Below are 25,302 nucleotides of genomic sequence, written 5' to 3'. Positions count from 1 at the left end.
TTCTGACAGAATACTTACAGCTGTCCCGCATTGCCTTGTCATAATGTGACAGGAGAGACACTAAACAGTGCTGGCAGTGATTGTTTATCATGTAAACTGTATTTAATAAATCAGGTGAGTGTAATGTTTGTTTTTTATTTCTACCTCAGAGTCTGAGGTAAAGTCTGCCAAAAGTAACCTCTCTCCTCTGTTCAAGAGATGGAAATAAAGGGGCCTCTTCCTGCTAGCAGTGATTCTGTCTGTTAATTATGTTATTTTTTTCTACCTCAGAGTCTGAGGTACAACTCACTGCCAAAAGACACCTCTTCTTCCAAAGACTACTCAGGGATGCCTGTTCAGGCAAAAATGTAGCAGCCCCTGAAATTTCCCAAAGGTGGCAAAATATTAGTTGCAAAATGGAATGTGGAGTTAAATTCACATAGGGATGCCCGTTCAGACACAAATGGATCCTTCCCTAAAATTGCCCGAAGGCAGCAAAGCATGTGGTACAAAAGTTAATGTGGAGGAAAATTCACACAGGGATGCATGTTGAGGCAAAAATGGACCCTTCCCTGAAATTGCCCAGGGCTGGCAAAACATGAGGAGCAAAAGTGAATATGGAGGAAAATCTACTCAGGGAATGGATGTTCAGGCAAAAATGGATCCTACCCTGAAAAGGTGGCAAAACACCAGTTTGGCATTGTACCTCTGCCTGAATCTGGCACCATTAGGACACCCATTTAACACAATGAACCACTATTAAACTCTCCTGAGTATGTATGTCCACCTTGTCCCTCTTCAGTGGACTGTGAGTCAGAAGAGGTGACTAGGTCCTCAGCCTCTTTAAAGAGGCAAGTATAGCGACATACAGATGGCCAGTGTGGCACTAGCTGGTAAGACCTCCCACCAAATTATATACATCACACTGGAAGCTTTGTCAAAGGTAAGAGGTGTACAAGTTTGCCCAGCTAACTTGTAGAGCTGATGTAGACAGCTCTCCAGTTGCTGCGGGATTGCGCATCCCAGCATGCCATGTCTCAGTTTTGCTATCAGGGCATGCTAAGGCTGTGGCAGGGTGTGTGGTTCAGCAGCAGCTGAGGGACCACTTTTTGTTCACCCCTGCTGCAGAACAACCATAGTCAAAAATGACAAATTGGGTTTAAGGAGCTATACAGGGCTCCCAGATGCACCCACACTAGTTAACTCCTCTTTATGTTCATATGAGGGTGATAGGACTTAAAGCATATGAAGGCACTGAATACATATATTAAAAAGAGAAGGTAAGGATGAAAAGACTAAAATATGTCCCCTTTTTCTTTTGGCCAGTCAGTGGTTTTGCCTTAAATTATAGGAGGTTTTCCATAGCCATTGGCATCTTTGCCATTTTCTAATAAAGAGACCACATCTTTCAGTGGACTGCAATAGTGTTTGAACTCTCAATAGCTCCTCACAACTGCACACGTTTAATGAAAGCAGAGGTTCCATACTATGTTATTGTCACTTTTGTCAGAAAGGAGTCCACTGCATAATAGACTGGGACATATTAATCAGCCACCAAGGTCAACTCTGTCTACCCTGGCCAAGCGCGGATTATCCATATATGAGCTAAAATCTGTTCTGATTCTGTCCCATAGGAAATATCCCTTATTTTTCTCTGGTGTTTCTTCCAGAAAAGTGGTTAGAATTATGTTTCAATGATAGCTCAAAAGTCAGAAAAATACATATAAAAGACTTAGAGAAAGCTATTAGAAAAAGAAAGGCCTTACACCTGAGGCTTTTCCATGTTCCCTACACTGCAAACAATCACAGAACCTATTGAGATTTGCATTTCTAAAAGGTTGGGGAGCAGTTACCCAGAACCAGGCAGTGAGAGGAAAATGGTCTACAATGGAGCAGTATGCTCATTTCAATCTGCTAAAGTTAAGGCCAGTCACCTTAGTCCTACAGTTCTGGGGATTACACAGGCTATCCTAGGGAAACTGTAACAGACATGAATGGGTTGCTAACAAGACTCAAGATTGTCTTCTTCTACAGTAGTTCTTATCATTGCCTCACTGAGGCCATGCAAGGACCAGATATTTTACCATGATTAGAGAATTTAATTTATGGCATAGTACTGCTAATACAGCTAGATCAGCCTCTCTCCTTCCTGGACGTTCTGGCTGCCAAATATGATGCAGGCCTTGCATCAGCCACCATCTGATATTATGGTTCAGCTCTTGCCTTTCTGTCACCAAGGCTATATTTGCATCATTACCAGATGTAACCTTAGGGGCCACAGGTGCTGGGCTAACCTTAATTTATATTACCAATTCAAAATGCCCCCTTTAAAAATCGGATAGTTGAGTTTGATGTAATTAAAGATGGAACAGATCTAATTTTTCATTTGGAAACTGACCTCATAATTGTAACTTACTGCTCCAATAAAAGGTGAAGCTTCACAGTTATTTAGTACTTGCCGTTAACCCCTTTAAGGGACACTCCATCTGAGATGCTTCCACCTCTAGTGCAACAGCAAAATCTATGTTCCTAAAGGCATGTCACTCATTGGTCCATTGAGTATACATTTCCCAAGCATTATTGGAGACCAGTCGATCTTCAAAGCAACCACCAAGTATGTGGTAGTCTACCCACCAGCTGTTGCTAAGTGGCAAAGCCTCCCAATGAACAAACAGTAGTTTGCAGGAATCTATGACTTGCAAACTTTCTTTGTTCTAGGGAATAGGATTGCTATCTAGCAACATCACCCACCCTACCCAACCTTTACCTTGCTAGGTCTGTTGGTTGCTCTATCCAAAGTTGCTTCAGGTGATTAATGACTTTATTCTTTTCTCCTCGGTGGGCCAGGGGAGCATGAGAAAACACAGGCATCAATTGCTAGAGACATCAAATAATTATCTCTGTCTTACCATCTGCTTGTTCAAATTATGATCAAGTCAGCATCTGTTCTTTCTCCTTCATGCCATTTGGGCCTATACTTGTGACTAGCCTGTGTATGCTCTTCATGTTGCTATGTTTGTATAATTACTTCATTGCAGTGAGAAAAACTGTGTTTTTGTTACCAGTTCAGTAAACAATTTAACTTGGAAAGATTCATGTCAGTGTCTCTTTTACAACAGTGTCTCTGTTACAAGTGATAAACTTTCCTTCGGGACGGGCTCAATCGGTTACATGACCATCAGCTCAGAGAGCAGGTGCTTGGCCCTGCCCTCCTGTGTAGGGACAAGTTAAGTAAGTAAATTTTTTTTCACTTTACTTTGTTCCAGCAATATTTGGGAGGCTTGCTTATCCATCCACCAGCTATTGCAAAATGGCAATCTTATTCCCTAGAACAAAGAAAGTTTGCAGGTCATAGATTTCTGCAAACTACTGTTTATTAACCCTGGCCAAATCACACAGCAATTTTATTAAATTTGCAGGTTTTCAGCACAAAGGGGAAGGGGGTAGTGTTCACAGTTAGGCATTCTTTTTCCAAGTTACTGTAGTGAAGGGATACAAATCTACAGCTTCCGGCACTATTTTTACTTGACTGACTTTTACAGCTGAATAGGATATTCACATAATAGGGATAATTAGAGAGATCTTTTAAAGGCTCTTCATAACTATTGTAATTTATTCTCTGAATAAAATCAGGTATAAAAACTGTACCACTACAATAAGCAGTGAACATCGGCAATAAATTACATGATCAGATAACAGATCAAACATGAAATTTAGTAAAAGTACACCAAAAACACCATCTACTCTATAACACCAGCCATTGTTTCCACCAAATCATCATTAATATATATCATAGTTATGATGTTCTACCTCCTAAACATCCTGATTCAGATTGGACAATCCTTATTTGAGGGGACTGTCCCACCATTCTGTAATTCAAGAATTGTGCCCAAACTCATAAACTGTTGTGAGCTATGCCCTGCTGGCCTATAGTCCTTAGTGATGGATTCAGTATGAATTACCGACAGCGGCAGCCTGACAAGGATGAAAATCCGGATCGTCCCCAGGCAAGTACTTACTAACCTATTCTACCCCCTAACCCTAACCCTCCCTTAGGGGTGTCTAACCCTAACCTCCCCCCTAAGTGCCTAACCCTAATCCCCCCTCTAAGTGCCTAAACCTAACCCCCCCTTCCCTGCCACCTAAACTTAAGGTGTCGGGATTCCGACGCCTGTCATTTAACCCTTGCCGGGATTATACAGTCGGAAAGCCGGCGGTCGGGATTTCTGTCCATCGGCTTCCCGACTGTTTCCCCTTAGAGACACATGTACCAGAGCATGTGTAAGGTGTTTAAAAAGGATCTTGCGAAGGGAGAGGAATGTAATGTGACAATGCATTCTTTTAAATGCCTTGATTAAAGAAGGTAAAAAAGTTGGGAGATATGTAGTGTTCTTTAAGTATTTTACTTCATTTTAAATTGAAGCATCACAAGTAATCTAATACAGCTCAAAATGGTTTTCACTTTTGTACTTTACATTAAAAAATGAAGTTTTTATTATATTTTTATGTGTCACTGAAGCCGTTGTTGGTGTTTCGTAGTAATAAGGTCTGTTAAACACAGTTGGTCACCTCTTATCCATCACTAGAAAAAGAAACAATGTACGAGAAATTATGCAACTTTGTTCTTTATTTTTTATATTCATGAATGCCTGGCTTTTCTTAATATGCACCCTCACTAATGTACAGCATGCACAATCATAAATAATGAAAAATCAGCAAATAGTCCAAGGTAATTAATACTGTGGCCATCGGATAATACTGAAAATATGTGGACAGTGGATTGTCAGGGACATGTCCTGTCACATCCTCATTTCTAAATAGAGAAACACATTACAGTATATATTATAGGTTGGATGGCATTAAAACATTCAAGTCAGTCTAGAAACCGGTTATCATGAAAATTACTTGTCTCAAAAACATCAAGTCTAAAACATTTCATGCAGAGATACCGGATCAGCCTATAAAAACCATATGGTACAAGGCAGCGTTGTTATTATTTCAGATGCATGCCTAGAGCTGTCACATATCTCAACTAATTGCAATGATTCAGAGAACTGTGTATCTCATGTGTGTACCATTTTAATTGCTGGCCTGGCAAACCTAATGCTATCACATGTGACATTAAAATAATATTTTCGCAAAGTGACAAAGGGTCAGGTGAAGCTAAGACCCCAGGAATAATAACCTATAGCTCTACCCTTTTATGCTATATTTTCCTGTCTATGGAAGGCAGAATTAAGTGTTACATTAGTTAGCCAAAAGCACTATGAAATCTATTACAGTACTCACAGAACTAATCAATGGTTGTAAGTCAGGAACCTAGAGGACTTACACTATCTGAGATGTGCAGGGAAACAGCATATAAATACAAAGTACTGCAGAAAGCACTCATACAGTGTGTCATTAGCCATATTACTGAGTGATGTTGAATATTCCTAATTATGCCTTAGATGTATTAGCAGCAATTGATCAACATTTCACTAAAATAATACTTCACGTATTCGAATTATTAAATGTCAAACTTTGAAATTACTACACCTATATTCAAGCCTGTAGTGTCAGTTCTACATATTGTAAGACACATTAGACTGGCTAACTGTATTACAGTCTCTCCTAACCTGAGCAGTTCCTTAAATGAAGAAATGCCTGAAAATTAATTCACATCCTATGTATTATGCGAGAGTAGTGAGAAATAAAAGTCTGCTTATGTTATATGCCTGCTCCACTTCATATAAACAGTACAGACATGAGAAAAAACCCCTTTAATTGTTAATTGTTAATATTATTCCATAGCATCTGACAATGATTTCTGGCACAAATTTGCGAATAGGGCTAAGACATTTACCTAAGAAACAACTGACATAAATTCCTCACATCACATGCATAAAAACATTAAATATATTTCTAGTAAATACATATTGCTAAAGGAAAGCCCAGCACACAGTGCAGCATTTTATTAAAATTCCCTGGGAATGTATAGGTTCAAGACAAACTCTTTGAATTATTAAAGAGGATTATAGAGATAAAAAAATCAAAAGCTCCTGGAATGAAATGAAAAATTATAAAGCAGCTGAATTTTCACTGGTAGCTTTCACACTGAAACAGAAAAGAATAGGAACAGAAAAAGCCTATTCCATTAACTTATACGTGCTCGAAAGGGGTTAAATAATTTTATTTGGTGATAAAATATTGATAAACTATATGCTTATAGTGCTATAGAACTGATGTACTTACCGTGTTCTGGACTTATTTACTGTTGTGAGCATCTAAATCTTTATGCCTGTAACAACAAAAAAGGATTCGAATGTATGAAAACAGACAATAACAATCTATGAAATTAATAGCAGGAGTCAGGTGTTTGAGAAGAGGTAACATTTAGTGTTAACCCATTGTTAATTTGAAAGGCAAGCATTATCTTTCATATACCCCATATGCTGCTAATTAATACCCAATCCTCCACAGTTATAGTAGACAAGAGTGGCTATCTAGAAAAAGTCCTAAAATTTGACATTGTTGAGGTTCTAAGTAACACTTTTTAAAATATTTTTTACATTGTTGAGTTTCAAAGTAACAACTGCCATCTCAAATTCTACCCAAGATCAATAATCCTACATTTTTATTGCCAGAAACCTTTCACATCCATAACCACAGCATAAGGACACTTTTATACAATAGTGGATCCAGGACAAAGACTCCATATCACTGTTATTTACAAAAATAAGAGGTGATTTATTTCTCAAAAGAAACGTGTAGCATATTTTCTCAAGAAAACAATACAAGAAAAAACATAATATAAATAAACATTATTACTACTACTACTACTGCTATTACTACTACTACTACTACTACTACTACTACCTCTACTACTGTACTACTACTGATATTACTACTACTACTACTGTAGTACTACTACTACTACTACTACTGTACTACTACTGTACTACTACTACTACTACTACTATTGTACTACTACTACTACTGTACTACTACTGCCATTACTACTACTACACTACTACTGCTATTACTACTACTACTACCATTATCACTATTGTACTATTACTACTACAACTTCCAACAACAACAACAAATAATTGTATATTTTGACTATGGTTTGGGCAGTATGTATTGTGGGGATCTGGTTGGAGTTAATTTATGTTTAAGATAAAGTTTATGGTTAGTATCAGTCTGGTAACAAGAAAGATGGAACTCCCTTCTTGTAAAAAGTTGTCCTCCTGTCCTTCTAAGATACAATCTTCCTTATTGGAAATGTTAAGCCATCTGTGTGACAAACGCAAATGTAGTTTTTCAATCCTTTTAAAATGGTGCAAACCGAGTTTATCTCTACCTGGTAAATTGTTAAGCCAGGTGTTAATGATTAGAAAGGTTATATTTGGCACATAGTTTTGTTAATGTTTATTTGAACCTAGGCCTTTTTGACAATAATATCTATCCTACCTCTTATAATTGGATTTCAATATATTTAAGCAATTTACTCATAATATTTACTGTTCTTTTCCTAACAGAGTAACCGATGAAAGAGTAGGTCTGTGCCTTGGATTGGTTATAATGGGTTATTCAGTCAATCGGAAAACTCTTTCTTTTCCTACATTGTTTATCAGAAAACATTTTCTGCTGAAGGCATAGTTAATATTTGTTCCTACAGTATATAACAGTTGTGGGCCTATTTATCAAGCTCAGTAAACTTGTGGAACAGTAGTGATCACTCCTCTCTGATCACCCTCTCACTCACCCCCCCCCCCCACTTCATTCTGTCCTCTAGCCTCCAAGATTTAAAAGTGGGCACATTCTTCCTCGTCTCTTAAGGCAGAGGTTCCCAAACACGGTCCTCAAGGCACCCCAAAAGTTCAGGTTTTAGAGATCTCCATGGTTTAGCACAGGTGGTTAAATCAAATTGACTGAGGTACAAATTAAGACACCTGTGGTCAAGCATGGATAACCTTAAAACCTGGACTGTTTGGGTGCCTTGAGGACTGAGTTTGGGAACCTTTAGCTTAGAGGTAGATTTAGGAAACCTTATAAAGAAGAAAAATGGAGGTGTTGTTCATAGCACCTAATCAGATACTAGGGGTGAATTTACTAAGATTCGACTTGAGTTTTTGCTTTCTTAAACTTGATCTGCCTCGCTAAAACTGAGGTGATTTTCCCATTTTTAAACTCAAATTTACTAAGAAGTGAGTTTAGCTGAAAGTGAGTTGGCCGATGGTGAAGCAGATCTTGATTTCTCCCCCGAGTAGCAAGTTTAGATGAGATTACTCCCCCGAGATTGCAGTGTTTTCTCTCTGCAAAACTCTCCCGATCAAGCAGCCTACACATATCAGTGAGATATGTAAAGGCTGCTTGTGTGGTCTACCTGTTAAACTAGGGTTAAATCTTAAAAAAAAAATTATGTAGGGTCCACCCCTAAAAGCATAAACAGCCCCAGACTGCTCAGCCAGCCTTGGTTCCTAAAATTATGGGGAACAAAATGAGTAGGTTTCCCCCATAATTTAGGAACCAGCACCTGGTTGCAGGGCCAGTGCTGGTTTTAAATGTAGGGGGGGGAAATGCATAGGGGTCCCACCATATTTAAAACCAGCACCAGACCCAAACCGACCAGGGTGTAATGCAACAGCCAGGAGACCCTATCACTGGATCTCCAGGGCCAAAGCATTAATACCCCAAGCTGGTCAGCCCAAGCCGGGGATCTCAGGGGAATTGGGTACCCCCCCAAGAAAGGGTCCCCCCTCTCCCAAAACCCCAGGCTTAGGCTGAAGCCCGGGGCTCTTCCCTGCACACCTGGAGCGGTGGGTATGGGGGTAATAATGTGGTATATAGTTCTAAACTATTGTAATTTACAGTGGAACTACAGGTGCCAGTATGCCTGGCCTTTGGCACTTGTGGAACTACAAGTATCAGCAGGCAGCATAAATTAAATAGTTAAAAAAACACAATACACACACCATATAAAATAAAACTTTATTATACCTACCTACCTCACTCACACATACTTACCTGTACTATCTGGTCACGTCCACTTGTCCCGTAGAACCCATTTGGAGTACCTGATAAAAAGATCTTATACTCACCTCCATCCTCGCATTGGTCTCCAGAGCATCCAGGTGTCTTGGCAAAATAAAAAAATGGAACCCGATTCATATACTTACATTAGCGGTGAATGTGTGTGACCACATACACCGCTACCCGGCTCCTGACTGATCAGTGTGAACTGTCAGGAGCTGACAGCCAATCAGCGGGCGCTAACTGTATCTGGACCAGGTTGCTTTTTTCTTTTTTTTTGCCAAGACCCTTGGATGCTACGGAGACCAGCGCGAGGATGGAGGTGAATATAAGATCTTTTTTTCAGGTACTCCAAACGGGTTCTATGGGACAAGTGGACATGACCAACTGGCACAGGTAAGTATGTGTGAGTGAGGTAGGTAGGTGTGTAATAAAATTTTACTTTAGATGGTGTGTGTGTACTGTGTTTTTTAAACTATTTAATTTACAGTGGAGGTAAGGGTTCTGGCCGCCTGCTGGTACTTGTGGTTTCACAAGTGCCAAAGGGCACTTTAAAAAAAAAAAAAAAAAAACACTTTTAATTAGGACCACATGCAGAAACATACACAAATCACACTGATCTGTGTATGTTTCTGCAAAACTCGCAGCTCAGGAGATGGAGTGTTTGAAACTTCAATTTCTCTGCGAGTTTGCTCCAAACTCACCTGAGATTGTAACTCGATTCTTGGTAAATTCCCGAGTTGCATCTTTTCAATGAATAAAAATACTTCCGAGTTTGCCCGATGGTGAGTTATTTCGAGTTTGTGATCTCACCAAAGTTTTATGAGTGAGGAGAGAGAAAACTCTCCCAAACTCACCAGAGTTTGTCTTTAGCAAATTTGCGAGATGAAAAACATGCCTAAACTCACCAGAGATTGTCATCTCAACCAAACTCGAATCTTAGTAAATTTACCCCTAGATATAATTTATCTAGTACAGTCTATAAAATAGAACTATAATCTGATTAAATGCCTTGGGCAACAGCTCCACGTGTTCTTTTTAGAAGATTTGACAAATCTCCCATTTAGCATTTGCCTATAGTGTCTCTGGTCTAATTTGATGCTCTTATGCTGCTTCATGCTAGTATGCTCCTTGTTTTGTCCCATCCCTCCTCCAAACTCACCCATACTGTATGTACTTTGCAACTGGTACAGTAATTTGTAACTGTTGTGACCTACTATGCAACTGATCTCTGTTTGTTTATTATGTAATTTATGGCAGTTCTGCTTAACCCCAGAGTACGGTGTTGCTGACCATCATCTTGATAAAAAGATTTTAAAAACATCTAAAATCATTTAATTTTTGCAATCCAAAACCCAAAATACAGATAAAAAAAATCTGAATTCTGAACAACGGGAAGATCAGAACAGTGACTCAGATCTGTCAAGGTCTCCTCAGGAGATCAGAACCATGACTCGTACATGTCTAGATTCACAAAATTTGGGTGGATTACATACAGCCATGGCCAAAAGTTTTGAGAATGATACAAGTATTGGTTTTCACAAAGTTTGCGTCTTAGTGTTTTTAGACCTTTTTGTCAGACATTACTATGGTATACTGAAGAAAAATTACAAGCATTTCATAATTGTCAAAGGCTTTTATTGACAATTACATTAAGTTTATGCAGAGTCAATATTTGCAGTGTTGACACTTCTTTTTCAAGACCTCTGCATTTCGCCATGACATGCTGTCAATCAACTTCTGGGCCACATACTGACTGATGGGCACCCATTCTTGCCTAATCAATACTTGGAGTTTGTCAGAATTTTTGGGGTTTTGTTTGTCCACCTGCCTTTTGAGGATTGACCACAAGTCCTCAATGGTATTAAGGTCTGGGGATTTTCCTGGCCATGGACCCAAAATTTAGATGTTTTGTTCCCAGAGCCACTTTGTTATCACTTTTGCCTTATGGCAAGGTGCTCTATCATGCTGGAAAAGGCATTGTTCGTCACCAAACTGTTCTTGGATGATTGGGAGAAGTTGCTCTTGGAGGATGTTTTGGTACCATTCTTTATTCATGGCTGTGTTCTTAAGCATCATTGTGAGAGCCCACTTCCTTGGCTGAGAAGCAACCCCACACATGAATGGTCTCAAGATGCTTTACTGTTGGCATGACACAGGACTGATGGTAGCGCTTACCTTTCCTCCTCCAGACAAGCATTTTTCAAGATGCCCCAAACAATCTGAAAGGGGATTCATCAGAGAAAATAACTTTACCCCAGTCCTCAGCAGTCCAACTCCTGTACCTTATGCAGAATATCAGTCTGTCCCTGATGTTTTTCCTGGAAAGTAGTGACTTCTATGCTGCCCTTATTGACACCAGGCTATCCTCCAAAAGTCTTCGCCTCACTGTGCGTGAAGATGCACACACACCTGCCTGCTGAAATTGCTGAATGAGCTCTGCACTGGTGGTGCCTCGATCCCTCAGCTGAATCCACTTTAGGAGATGGTCCTGGCGCTTGCTGGATGTTCTTGAATGCTCTGAAGCCTTCATCACAACTATTGAACCTTTCTACTTGAAGTGCTAGATGATCTGATAAATGCTTGATTTAGGTACAATCTTACTAGCAGCAATATCCTTGCCTGTGAAGGCCTTTTTGTGCAAAGCAATGATGACTGCACTTGTTTCCTTGCAGGTAACCATGGTTAACAGAGGAAGAACAATGATTTCAAGCTACATCCTCCTTTTAAGGCTTCCAGTCTGTTATTCTAACTCAATCAGCATGACAGAGTAATCTCCAGCCTTGTCCTCATCAACACTCTCACCTGTGTTAATGAGAGAATCACTGACATGATGTCAGCTGGTCCTTTTTGTGGCAGGGCTAAAATGCTGTGGAAATGTTGATTTGGGGATTAAGTTCCTTGTCATGCCAAAGAGAACTTTGCAATTAAAAGCAATTCATCTGATCACTCTTCATGACATTCTGGAGTATATGCAAATTGCCATCATAAAAAACTAAAGCAGCAGACTTTGGGAAAAGCAATACTTGTGTCATTCTCAAAACGTTTGGCCATGGCTGTATATATTCTGCAGTATTGATTGTTTTATATGGTCCATGTTCTACTCCCTATTCAAAGTCTATGAGAACATACCTCTTCCATGTTGAGAGCAGAGAGGGCAAACTATCGCTCAGCTATACTAAGAACAAGCATAGTTGTTCTGCTAAAATATCCTCTACTCTCTTTGAAGCAATTCATTTGTTGAATAACATAATATGTTGTATTCTTGATTGCTAGTACTAGCTCTAATAGTTTAAGATTGACAATGGAGCACAAGAGGTCCAAACATTTTCTATTTTCATTAAAGCCACCCACACCATTATAATCAGTGTTTAACACAAGACATTAGTAATTACCAACAGCTGTTTCATTATAACAATGTTGTGAAAGAGCATTATTGTTATAAGCAAGGGGAGGTTTATTTAGGATTGCAGGAAAATAATAAAAAATACAGTACAACTATACTAATTAAATAGAATTGCTCAATAAAGAACACTAACATTTCTGAAACAAATAGCCAATTTGATTACATTTTGAGTACTTTAATAAAAGATGTAGCCAGTTAACACTTATTCATGCAGGCAAATTATTTTGGCAGGTCTCCGCCATGTCTCAGTGTATTTACCATTTTATAGAGTGACAACAAGATTAAGGGCATGATTCAGAAGTGGACGCTATTGCATCCGTGACTGCATCTTTTTGCTCAGTGTGACTGTGAATCATCATAGTTGCCTAAACTATACATTTTGGAGTAGATGTTACAATAATAACATTCCATTTGAACAACGCATATTTGCTTATCTTTTGTCTTTACCAGTGGATTCAGTGGTTATTTGAGCAATTACCAGTAGTGTCCTTTATTTATTTGTATTTAGATGTTTTATCTACACCTGTGGAATAAATGCATTTGAAATTTTTCAATGTACTAGCGCTCTTTCCTTTTATTTGTTTTAGCTCAATTAAATCATAGGGTTGGCTTCTCTTACTCCGAGTTAGCAGCAATTAGATTGTCCAGGCTTTAGGGATCATAGGCACCTTCACCCATTCTTTGTATTTCTGTGAAATACAGAAAGCATCGCAGTGACCGCCAGATAATACAGAGAGCATCACAGTAACCACCAGATAATACAGAGAGCATTGCTGGGACCGCCTTGTATAACAAAGAGCATCGCAATGACTGCCAAATAATACAGAGAGCATTACAGCGACCGCCTTGTAATATAGAGAGCATCACAGTGACAGTCAGATAATACAGAGAGCATCGCAGTGATAGCCAGATAATACAGAAAACATTGCAGGGACCGCCTTGTCATACAGCCAGCATCACAGTGACTGCCAGATAATACAAAGAGCATTGCAGTGACCACCAGATAATACAGAGTGAATTGCAGTGACCACCAGGTAATGCAGAGAGTGTTTCATTAACCACCAGATAATACATAGAGCATTGCAGTGACCTCCAGGGATTTTGTGACGGCCATAAACTATTTCCTCATTATGTATTAACCCCCATAAAAAATCATTAACTGCTTCACCATCATATTAATTATTATCACCTTTACAATAATTACAGTAACTCCCTTATTCTTATGAAAGGTTTTTAATGATTAGCCATGCTTTCTGTAATGTTTGGACCGACAGTCAATATATAGTCTTCTACAAGGTCACTGTCTAAACTGTGCTGTGCAAACCCAACTAATAAATCAATTTACAAGGGCTAATGGTAAAGTTTAATGAATATATTTTCACCTCGTAAGTGCTATGGATGAGTTGGACTTATTCTTTATGATCCCATTAAGTGCTATGGACAAGTCCCATTCACCCGATGCATTTAAGTGGTTAAAAAAACACAGATCACTCTTCACCATGATCTCATGGGTTTTCTTATAATGCTATAACAGGAAAACCACTTCAGCATTACGATTACGCTAGCAACATGTGCCTGCACATACACATTCTATTAATAGCAGGAAGAAATGCCACAGATAGGGTTTGTTTAGAGCCTTTTCCTGGCACTTAGTAAGATTCCTGATACACTCATTTTGAAGAAGTATGTGCCATCTTCCAAATGATCATACTCAGTTTTGTTTTAAGCAAATAATAAAAACTTTAATTCAGATAAAAGGGAGTCATCTTGTTACCACCTCCACTTCCAAAATAATCAAGAACCCTCTTTCAAATAAGGTAACGTCCATTTTTTTTACAAAAAATTTTAAATTAATTATTTTTGTAAGTTGATGGGGGAGAGGGGGCAGGATACTAAATTTTCATTTAGTTGAATTATTCCATAGTGTTTACATGGTGTTTCTTTATTTATTAAAAAAAACTCACATACATGTGCTTCTAGTTGACTTTTAGCAATTTAAATAAAATACAGGTTATTTTTTGCAAATTTGGGATGACTTTCTTTGCCATGTCAGTGGTTATAAACAATCCACATTTTTTTTCTCTGAAAATTCAATCTCTTTAAAAAAGACAAAAAAAACAAGGTATGATTTGTGTGGGTACTGCACATAAAAATTATATTGGAATGTTATTATCCTAAAAGTTCCAAAAGCAGGCTTGGCTCAGCTGGGTAAAATCTTCAGTAATAAAAGGGTTACATTGCACAGTAATTTAAATAATAATAATTCAATCATTTACAATATGGCTTTATCTTGTTATATTGTTAATGTGTTATTATAGGTCAGTGAAGCCATTTTCCATGTTTCCCTAATATGAAATAGGGGCCACTCTTAAGCATGGTGTCCACCAAGGAATCCTAGACTATTTTTAATGGTCAATCTAAGTATATACTATGTCTGTTGGTATGGTGAGAACAAACCTATTTGTGTGAAAATAAAATTTAAAATTAAAATAAAAAACAAATATGTTATAAAATCTTTCACATTTCACACTGCAGTTTTATTCTTCTATGTACATATAAAATACTTGTGTAATTATAATTTACATAAAATACTTGCACAATTATAATTTACATACAGCATGAACTTGCAATTGACATGTAGACGACTTAGAATCATAGTTGCCTACCTTTGCTGTCTCTTCCCTAGGAGAAGCCCTGGGAGGAGAGGCAGGTGGGTGGCGATGGGGGCTTGTTACAACAGTATATAATAGATCCTACAATCATGTTTGACATTCTAGTAGAATCCATACGTAGAATATATTTTACAATAGCAACAAGCATTGATTACTAACTGAGTTTCTGAAGCACACCTGCTCTACTTTTAAAAAGATTATCACACTCATGTATTATTAAACTGTTCTCTTTTTTCACTTGTATCAGCAAACATATGGCCCACACCATTCATTATATAACCGTAATTGTAGATGGCTAAGTACAGTATACTCTTGTACAATGTTAGTATATCTTGTTATACAAATTGCTTCTTTGAGAAATTGCACCATTTTGAACAGAAGTGAAGCATCATATGTCAGTTTATGTTATGTGTGAACATTCTGTACACTACTTGAACGCAAAACAGATGACACTTACTGTAACTACTTGAAACCAAAACAACCAAAAATGTACTATTATAAATTAAGTTACATAAAAACAAACTTTATATGTAACATGCATGAAAAAGTATAATGAAAGTTATGGTTTATTTATTTTTTCAGTAGAATAACTGACCCTGATGATTATAGTATACAGTAATATGCAAAAACTCAATCATTTTAAATGTCAATAATATTTGCAGTTAGTTAAGACTGTCAGAACTCATAGAATATTAGACGTCCCGAGAAAATACACTGTAGCACATTAGGGGTCATTTAGGTAGTCTACCCACTGGCGATTAAATGCTAAATAATAAATATTTTTTTTGTGTACACATCCACTTGTGTTCATATTTGCATCTGGGTATGTTTGTAATGATCAAGTTTTTTATCATGATGACTGCTCAATTTCAGAACATTGAAACCATCGTACTATGTGTTTCCTTGAAAAAGTCCATTCATCCTATGGGAGTGCATTGTATGCTTGCCCACTAGGGTATAATACGATTAGTAACACCATCATTGCACTGCATTTTTCACATTCATGTTACTGTAGATTTCAAATCCAATGAATTATAATGCTAGATTTCTCTTTGTTTGTAAATTTGTGATTTCAAGTGGAATACAATATTCTGTATAATCGAATTGCATATAAAACTCCCATTTGATCCCATTTGATTGCAGACTCTCTAACTGGCACTACTACCTTTATTTTCATTTCTGTTCTTGATTTTGCTACCATGTACCATACGTTCCAGCTTTATACAGTATATGCCCCTAACAATAACATTTCCATGGCCCCCGTAGCCACTTTTATGCCCCTTACCTAGGGAGAGAGGGAAAAGTGAGGGGGAGAGAGAGGGGGGAAAGGGGAGAGAGACAAAGAGAGGAGAGCGAGACAGAAGGAGAAAGACAGAGAGGGAGAGTGAGAGCACACACACTACTACCTGGCCTGCTTGGCTTGCTTCATCATGTTCCTGACAAGGCCGGGCATGTCACGGCATTAGGCCCCGCCCCCTACCCATACACCTGCAAATTTTGGCATTGTCAGTGTGGGGGGGCTTAGATTGCCACCCACTGTAGAGGCGGAGAAAAGCTATCTCTGTCTTAAATCAAAATTGAGTGACTGTGATGCTGCCAGGAGCTGGCCAGGGAGGGTCAGAGTGGCCCGGTTCAAGACAATGTGTACTGAGTGTGGGGGCCCCCAATGAGTGGGAGCCCCTGGACGACTGCCCCGTCCGCCCTGCCTATAATCCGGCCCTGCTGCAGTGCACCGTTGCACCTTGCAAAACAATTACAATAATATATAACTTTTTTGTTAATAAGATGCTGAATGAGGTTTGCAGAGGTTTTATTTCAGTGAACGTTAATTAGAGATTGTGTGTGTTTTATTTAAATTTCTTTACTTTGTTACTACAGTTGAAGCTTTAGCCCTGCTGTAGTTTCTCACAATGGCAGGAGCACCACATCCACCTTGTCCTCCTGTTTTAATAGTGTGAGAACCGGCAAAGGTTGTTTAGTGGAATTTGATTGGGCAAGCTATCTGATTTTTGGATTATTTATTAATATACAAAGTTCTTCCCATTATTTGTAATGTCCCATTCACTTTATTAGGGTTTCTGTTAGTATTTCAGGTGCTGTAAACACAATTGACATGAAAGGGAATTTGCAGTGAATGAGAAATGTTCGGAACCAGTTTTGTTCTTGATGCATTTGCAATTACATGTTAACTGCCTATGAGCTCCATAATGAATGTTTACTCATTGCATGTACAAAACATAGGGGCTCAATGCATTTGTGGGAAAATAGTGGCCAGAATTTGCTGTCACTAATAAAATGCAATTATGTGCATATGTAAAGTTGGTCATGCAAATGGTTTATATCAGGCACACATCAGATACACTTACATCCAGGGACAGTTCTATGATTATGCATGGTATGCAGCCGAGTGGGGCGCCCTGGTCGCAACCATTCTAATTTATTATTTAACACAAGGCAGCCAGCAGCTGAGCTCGGGGCGGGCCGTAGGCAGACTTACTGTCACTCACAGCTGCCTGAGCAGCACCGCTGTTGACTGCTCCGCTGCTCAGCAGACCCAGCCCCTTTGCATGTAAGGTCCACTGGCGACACTACAGGTCGCAATGCAGATGGAGCACTTTTTTTTTAGATCTCACTACCCGCTGTGTTTACAAATTGAAATAGATACAAACTTGGAGGCCGTTCAGCCCTGCCTCCCCCCTCTGCTCGTGTAAGGCAGCCAGCTAGTGTGATGTCATGGGGTCAAGCTGTGGCACTCACAGATTGCCAGTGTGCAGAGGAGCCGGCCAAGAAGATGAGGAGCAGAAGACAGCGACAGACAGTTCACCTGCCAGATATCGGCAGTCAGACTTGACACTGCCAGATAAGAAAGCTGGAGATGAGGCAAGTGAGCTGTTGAAGATAGCTGCATAGGTGCGGACCAGGCAGGATGGTATGTGAGGTCAAGGCATTTACTATTAAGTCACTCACAATTGATCCAAGATGACTCTCATGCAGAACCCTGATAGTGACAGTGAGACTGGCAGCTGCAGGTCATTAAAATGGTGCTACTGGTACTGCTCCATGGTTCACTTCACAGAGACCATTCTGCATGTTACTCTTCCAACTCTAGTGGTTGCTGTGAGGTCAGACAGAAAGTTATGAGCAGCTTATTCGCAAGGATCCTGGTTCTCAGGAGAGTTGCACTATCACAGTGCACAGCTGTGCCTCCTTCACTGCATGTTATCTCTTTCTTACACTCTTAATTTCTATCCCCCCTTTCCCCTTCTCTCCTTAGTCTCTCCACCCCCTAAGTGTGTGCTAACCCTGCTTCATATCTTCCTTTGATCCTCAATGATCCTTCCTTCCTATATGTGACCCCTATTAGGAGTTGCGTCTTTTGCTTACCAATTAGGGATTACAGACAGGTGCAGCCAGACAATGTAGGAATTATGGTCAAAGTGGACATGGTGTAAGGCAGAGGTTCCCAAACTCAGTCCTCAAGGCACCCTAACAGGATATGCATGTGCACTTTGCACCCTTAACTAAACCAAATACCTGAACCACATAGGACAGTGCCACTTAAATTCACAGGCAACTGCATACTGGCCTTAAAAACACAACTAAGTGAAGGGGTCAGAAGAATGTACCCTCATTACTTTGGCTGTACTACTGCTGATAATCTGTTTCAATGGCAGGGTTGGACTCGCCCACAGGGGTACAGGGGAATCCCCCAGTGGGCCCCACTGCCTGTGGGCCCACCCCCTCCTCTAGGGATCAGGTTCAAGACTGTGCACTTGAACTATACATTATACATATGTTACATTATACTGCACAGGACTATGGTGTATTTTCTACAATGCATTTCTGTTATTAATCTGGTACATTATCATGCATGCACTAGAAGAATTCACTATATATAAATTTTTAAGGAGTCCAGTCCAAGCACTCTCTGTGGAAGCTAAACACACCCCCTTTAGAGGCTGGCCACACCCCTAAATATGGGCCCCTGTCACAGCATTTTCTCGGTGGGCCTTTCATGCCCCAGTCCGACACTGTACAACAGTGCCATGTGTTATTGCCACTGCCCACATCATCCCCAGCACATGGACATAATCAGATGATCCGCAGTGTTTTTTTAAAGTATAATCAGATAATCTGCAGTGTTTTTTTTTAAGCCCCTCAGTGTGAGCCATAAACTCATTGTTCCAGTCTGTATACACTGAGTGTATCCATGAACATGCAAGTGTGCGGGTGGGTATCATCAGTGCCGGATTGAGGGCCACATGGGCCTGGATCTGAAAATGACCAAGGGCCTATTATGAGAAGCAGAAGAGGTGTGACCAGTGCTGTATGGGTGTGGCCAGTGCCATGTGGGCGTGTACACCCCTATACCCAATGTTTCCCTAACTATGTAAAAGAAAAAAATGCTTAATTTTGTGAGGTAAATAGAAATACAATTTTACTACTTATAATTTATGGCTGACCGTGTGGAGAGCAGATGGCCAGTCAACATCATGTTGTCATGACAATGTGCCTATATTTATGTGGAGGCCTGGAGCTGTAGCTCCATCCGCCCCATTGTTAATCTGGCCCTGGGTATCATGGCCAATAGGGTTCTAAATTTTCTCCAGGTCGACTTTAAGTTTCAAGTCTGTCCCTGGTTCAAAGTCTGCAAGGGACTTTCTGTGGGGAGTCAGTCATTAATATAGTGTACATGGGTTATATTTTTGGTTGTTGTTCGGTAATAAATGTACAGCAGCATTTTTCAATCACTGTGCCGCAGTTGTCAAGTGTGCCGCGGTGGTTTTCTTAGCGCACTTGTACTGTAGTGTGTTTTATTCCTGTGGAGGCCAATGTGTGTGTATTTTCTAATGTGGGAACCAATATGTATGCTTTATCATTGGTCACATATACCGCATAGCCGAATGGTGTGCCTTGGCAATTTTAAAATCTTGTGTAGTGTGCGTCGTGTTGAAAAAGGTTGAAAATAAGTGATGTACATTATAGTGTTGTCAGTGTCATTTGGTAATGTAGGGATTTAGCATGATGAATGAAGGGATGTCAGGAATTATTATGGAAAAATTATTTAACAGATTTTTCGATGTCCAGACATTAATTTGAAAGTGTAAGAATTCCAGGTACTAGAATGGATTTATAAATTGTTATGCATTATTGTGGAGGTGAAAAGCAGTGTGGGTTGGGACAACTAGTAAATACTGTATATATTCTGAAAGTGAAAGGTAACATTTTTATCAAAAGCCTTTCTCTTTTATATAAATTAGCAAACAATGGTTTAAACAATCCTGCATTGGATGAAAATATTCCACAAAGCATGCCTCCATCTACATAAATACTTTTCCCCAATGGGGATTATCGCATATGGTAATCCCCTCAATATATAGGGCAGAGTACAAACAAGACCTTTAGTCATCAAAAACACCAATTTTTTTCCATCAAAAGGGCTCATCTCCCTTTGACAAAATTGCCACACAGTGTGTTATATGCTTAAAACCACTATTTGAGGATGGTTCAATGCTCAAGGGCCAATGTTATGGCCCTAGGCCAAAATTTGCCAGCTAGCCTCTGCTGCTGTAGAAAGTGGAGAGGGGGTCTGCAGGTAATCCATAATGATGATACTATTTGTGAGTGCTGCTTAGAGCAAATGGTAAATAAATGCTGTATGCTTGCGTGCCCTATCTACTCACTGGAGAGAGGGACTGGGGGCATGCCCAGCAGCTCCCAGCGCACTGGGCATGCATTTGGCATGTCAAAAATGGGATGTGGCTCATGGGTACGGCATTTCCCACAAGATGACAGTCCTTTAATTTTTTTGTGCACACACTGAAGCGAGCAAAAAATACACCGTGGGGCGCCAATTAATATATTCACTTACCAAAAAAATTGGACTACGGCTGACCCTGCTTACATCCATTTGTTTCAACTTGTGTTTTGATAACTAAATACAGATGTGTTATATATTTAAATAATATAAACAAATCCTCACAAATAAAAGAATAAAAGCATAAAATCATAAATTCATAATCAGCCAATTGGAAGTGAGTAACTCGTGATGGCAACCACCACCGTCATCCACGTGCAACTACACTCAGATGTGCATCTAAGCCATCACTATTTGTGTGTGTGTGCAAAAGTGCCATAATTACACCTACATAATTAAACAAAAGTAGTTATACCTTCTACAAGTGTAACCTTCTGCAGTTGTAGACATGTTTCAATAGAAACATGGTAACATGCACACAATGCATGTTTGTTTTGTGTTTGTTTTGATATTTGCTTGTTGTGTTATTTCCCTTTCTGACAGTCTGACAGTCCAACTAGCTGAGGTGTCAGATGTTCTGTAATGCATCTACTAGAGTGACAATTTAGACAATATCCCCACTCTGCTACATTCTATGTACTCATGAAGTTCATAAGGGTCTAAAAAAAAACATATTACACTTCCTTTGACAAGGGACAACTTTAAGACATTACATATTGTAAGTAAATAAACATTTAATTAAGTTGTTTTGTGGTACATATTCAGAGCTTTTCAAAAATGGGGCCCAGTGAAGGTAAAATGCACAAAGTTTTTAGGATCACTCTATAATTTTTTTTAAACTACCCTAGAAGTATTCAGAACAAATTTTCTACATTTAAACTAAAAAGCATAATAAATAATAAGCTTAAATTTCTGCCACTATAAAAAGAGTATAAATGTATTTCTTTATTAAATGGTAAGGTTATATTTCATTATTTTTGCACTGGTATGTCTGGATGATCTACCCATTGTACATCGAGCTGACCCGTGCCCTCTCGTTAGACTGTTACGTAAACTAGAAGTGTGCCTTGGTGTATAGAGAGGCAGATAGATATCATGTAAAGCCAACATCTTACCACCTTATAACCACCCTTTGATTACATTAACCTTTATGGTTCTCTTAATTTACTGATTAATTTGTGAGAGTGAAGTGACATCTGACTTTTTATTACATATGGCAATTTTGCGAAGCTGTTTATTACATTGCTAGGCGTGTACCCTTAAGTGTGGAACTCGTATTAGTACAAGAATGTGATGTAAGTAACTAAACAGAGAATCAGGTACAATCCAATGAGATTGCATAACCTCCAGTCAAGATTGACAAATTGTCACGAAGTAGCGTGCTGTATTTGAAACATTGCGCTTATGACACCATTCACTCTGTTTCTTATCCATGTGTCATTCAAAAACAAAAAACAAACATAGAATGGAATATATTAATGGAGATGGATGTACCTTAGAGAGACATCTCCTTTATTTATAATATAACTATGGTTTATGCATTGATATTTTTTAGCAGAACACGTAGTGTGGAAGCTGTACAGTGTTTGCAGGTATTAACTAAGGTTAATGTTATGTTTTGTTCCATGTTTGCTTATTAATTTGTACAACTTATCACAGAGCACATGAAATGTCTTTAGCAGTGCTTTAATTTATTAATGTTGATTAACGTATCATAAATCTGCAGGAGAAAGACATTATTTGAACACAGAATTTGGTTGCAGAATAGGTGAATGAGAAGAGATAATAAACATTGCTAGTTTACAGTAATGCAGCAGACACAGTACAAAACCAAAATGCTGAATGATCATTTAGTAAAAACTTGTACACATTCCTGGGCAAAGGTACACACATTTCTTTCAGGTGGGAGCAGTCTGAAGCGGACTTACTACCATTGTACCACCTGGAGTTGAGTGGTCCCCATGGCTGTCATACCCCTGCAATGATGGTAGTTCTACCACTATGTGCACCTACCTTTGGGGTCTATTTACTGAGCAGTGTTAGGAGACAGAGTGAAAAGTGATAAGAAATTGATAAGGTGCCAGCCAATCAGCTCCCAACTGTCATTTTTCAAACACAGCCCATGAGATGACAATTGCGAGCTGTTTGGCTGGTACCTTATCACTTTTTTATCACTTTTCACTCAGGGCCTGATTCAGACCAGGTCACAAGCACTGAGCGCTCGCAACTGGGTCGATGGTGGCCCAGAGCGCATGCGCACGATGGGGCCGGCTCCGTCGTGTGCATGCGCAAGACCCGGATAGCGACGGGCACTACGTCACTCCAGGTCTCGCAACAAAGGGGGCGTGCTGTCGATGCTGAGTGACAGCATGCCCCCTTTGGTGGGTGGGCCGGGGGGGTGGCTGCCCAAATGGAGGCGTTCCCATGTGAACGCCTCCGTTTGGGGGCGGCCGAACTGACATCACGAGTGATGTCAGTGGAGAGATTCCGGCTCTGTTAGAGCTAAAATCTCTCTGGGGTTTGTGGCCACGAGACCCTACCATCGCGACCATCATCATGGCCACTCGCTGTAGCTGTGGGTGGTCACCCACAGCTATGAGAGCGGCCAGGAGGCTGTTCTAAAAAAAAAAACACGGCCCTGATTCAGAGCGAGCGCTCTGTCAGGGCGACTGGGTCTGAATCAGGCCTTCTGTCTCCTAACACTGCTTAGTAAATAGACCCCTTTATCTCATATCAGCACAGAGAGAGCAGGCCAGGGATTGCAGGAGGATGGACGGACCTGCCAGCTGTATCACCAGGTCAACAACAAACTTTGCTATAGGCACCGGCTCTGAATCATGACCAGGTTCAATTTTTGAAAATTGACCCAGAACTGACAATAGATCTGAATATCAATCAGGAAACAATCTCAGATCATCCAGGATACAGATTTAAGGACAATAAAGGCATCATCTTTATTAGTCCTCCAACATTTAGCTTTTTTTCAATACGGTTTCTGCATATTACTAGCATATGACATGAGCAAACTATCCCAGTCCTACCCAGGACCATCTGTCATTTGCAGAAATTTGTCTCGCAGTCGTTTCATTACCAGTTGCATGGTATAGTTGCAGTGTACAACTGACTGATATGCCAACACAAGGACTGACTACCACTGTACAGTATGGGAGAACATCTGTAAAACCAGCTAAATTGGCTTTTTTCATTTTGTGCATTTCCTTTAAATTAAATAAACCAATTTTTCTGTACTGCAGTCATTTTTCAAAGTCTGATGATAAAGGACAAGGATGAATATTTTAAGACATAATTTTCAATGTCAATATCATGGGTTTAATTTCATTGTTGGATGCATTAGATGTAAGTAATATTGATTAAGTTGGATGTCTCAAGCAACATACAAGACAGATCTAAGAATTAACTTAGCATAAGATTTACAACACATGCTGTGAATCACTCAACAACCACCACTTAAAATCTTTTCATTCAAGCCCAGATGGTTTACCATGGTAACTACATCCTAAACACCAGGTTTGTAAGCACAAAAGTGAAATAAGTAATTGATGAACTATAAGGTGACTTTTTTTAAACTCCATCCTATTGAGTTGTCAACCTTACAGTATATTAAAATAACTAAAAAGTGCATGTAAATTTCTTTCATCACTGTCACTATTAGGTATAAGAAATGATATTCATTATTTTGGCTAAGTACAGAAACAATCCTACAGCTACATAAAATACAACTTATTGGACCAGATGCAAGCTTTGGAGCCAAGGGAACACAACTTCTGGCAAATCAGAGTTGCACGTTAATCATTTGCATCTCCAAGTGCGACAGAAGTATAACAGAGTCATAATGGGACATCGTCTACGCTTAGCAAGGGTGGATCGAGGGTGCGTATGCACAGTGCACACACAGGGATTCATCTGTTTTTGCCAAGGAATTCATATAGTATTGAATCTCCATGACGGAATGTTTCTTGGAACTTTCTTTTCCCTTTTGACAGCAACAAGTAACTGGGAAATGTAATGTTAGAGAAGGTGCCATTCTAATAGGTGGTACTGTCAGACACTATGAAGGTATGTCTTGTGCAGCGAGTGACGTTGACAACAGTGATCAATGTCAGTGTTTTCAGAAATTATTGAGGAAAAACATATGAAACCTAATTGTTTAGTCCATTACTACAACGTACTTATTCTAATGCTGTAACTATTAGCAGAGTATTGGACAGCAAGGGTAGGACCTATTGTGGCTGCTGGACTTCATCTGTAGCATGTTAGCTGTAAATTACAGTGGAAGATGTGTCTGAGTTCAGCACACTGGGAGTTATCATATTTGTTCAGATGGAAGACAATGCACTTGGCCAGAATGTTTAATGGTGATAAGCATGTTGTGCAGTATGTTGGTGCTGGTAGGGGCATGGCCAAATCCAGGTGAGGTGTGGCCACACCTCTCCAACAAAAAGAAGCCC

At 39.5% G+C, this 25,302-nt stretch overlaps 1 protein-coding gene across 3 annotated transcripts in view; it reads right to left on the bottom strand.

Moving 5' to 3' along the window:
- SYT1 (synaptotagmin 1) overlaps positions 1-25,302 on the bottom strand; it is a 783,192-nt gene that overhangs the window by 531,145 nt on the left and 226,745 nt on the right. For all 3 annotated transcript variants that reach the window (XM_088478101.1, XM_088478105.1, XM_088478102.1), the window contains one exon: positions 6,214-6,259. The gene's annotated coding sequence lies outside the window, so the exon portion shown is untranslated. The remainder of the gene's footprint in view (positions 1-6,213; positions 6,260-25,302) is intronic.

The sequence above is a fragment of the Taudactylus pleione genome, unplaced genomic scaffold, assembly GCF_031769625.1.
Source record: "Taudactylus pleione unplaced genomic scaffold, aTauple2 ptg000207l, whole genome shotgun sequence".
In the NCBI taxonomy this organism is placed as follows: Eukaryota; Metazoa; Chordata; class Amphibia; order Anura; family Myobatrachidae; genus Taudactylus; species Taudactylus pleione.
The sequence above is the reverse complement of the archived record's forward strand: the minus strand, read 5'-3'. Positions and strand labels throughout refer to the sequence as shown.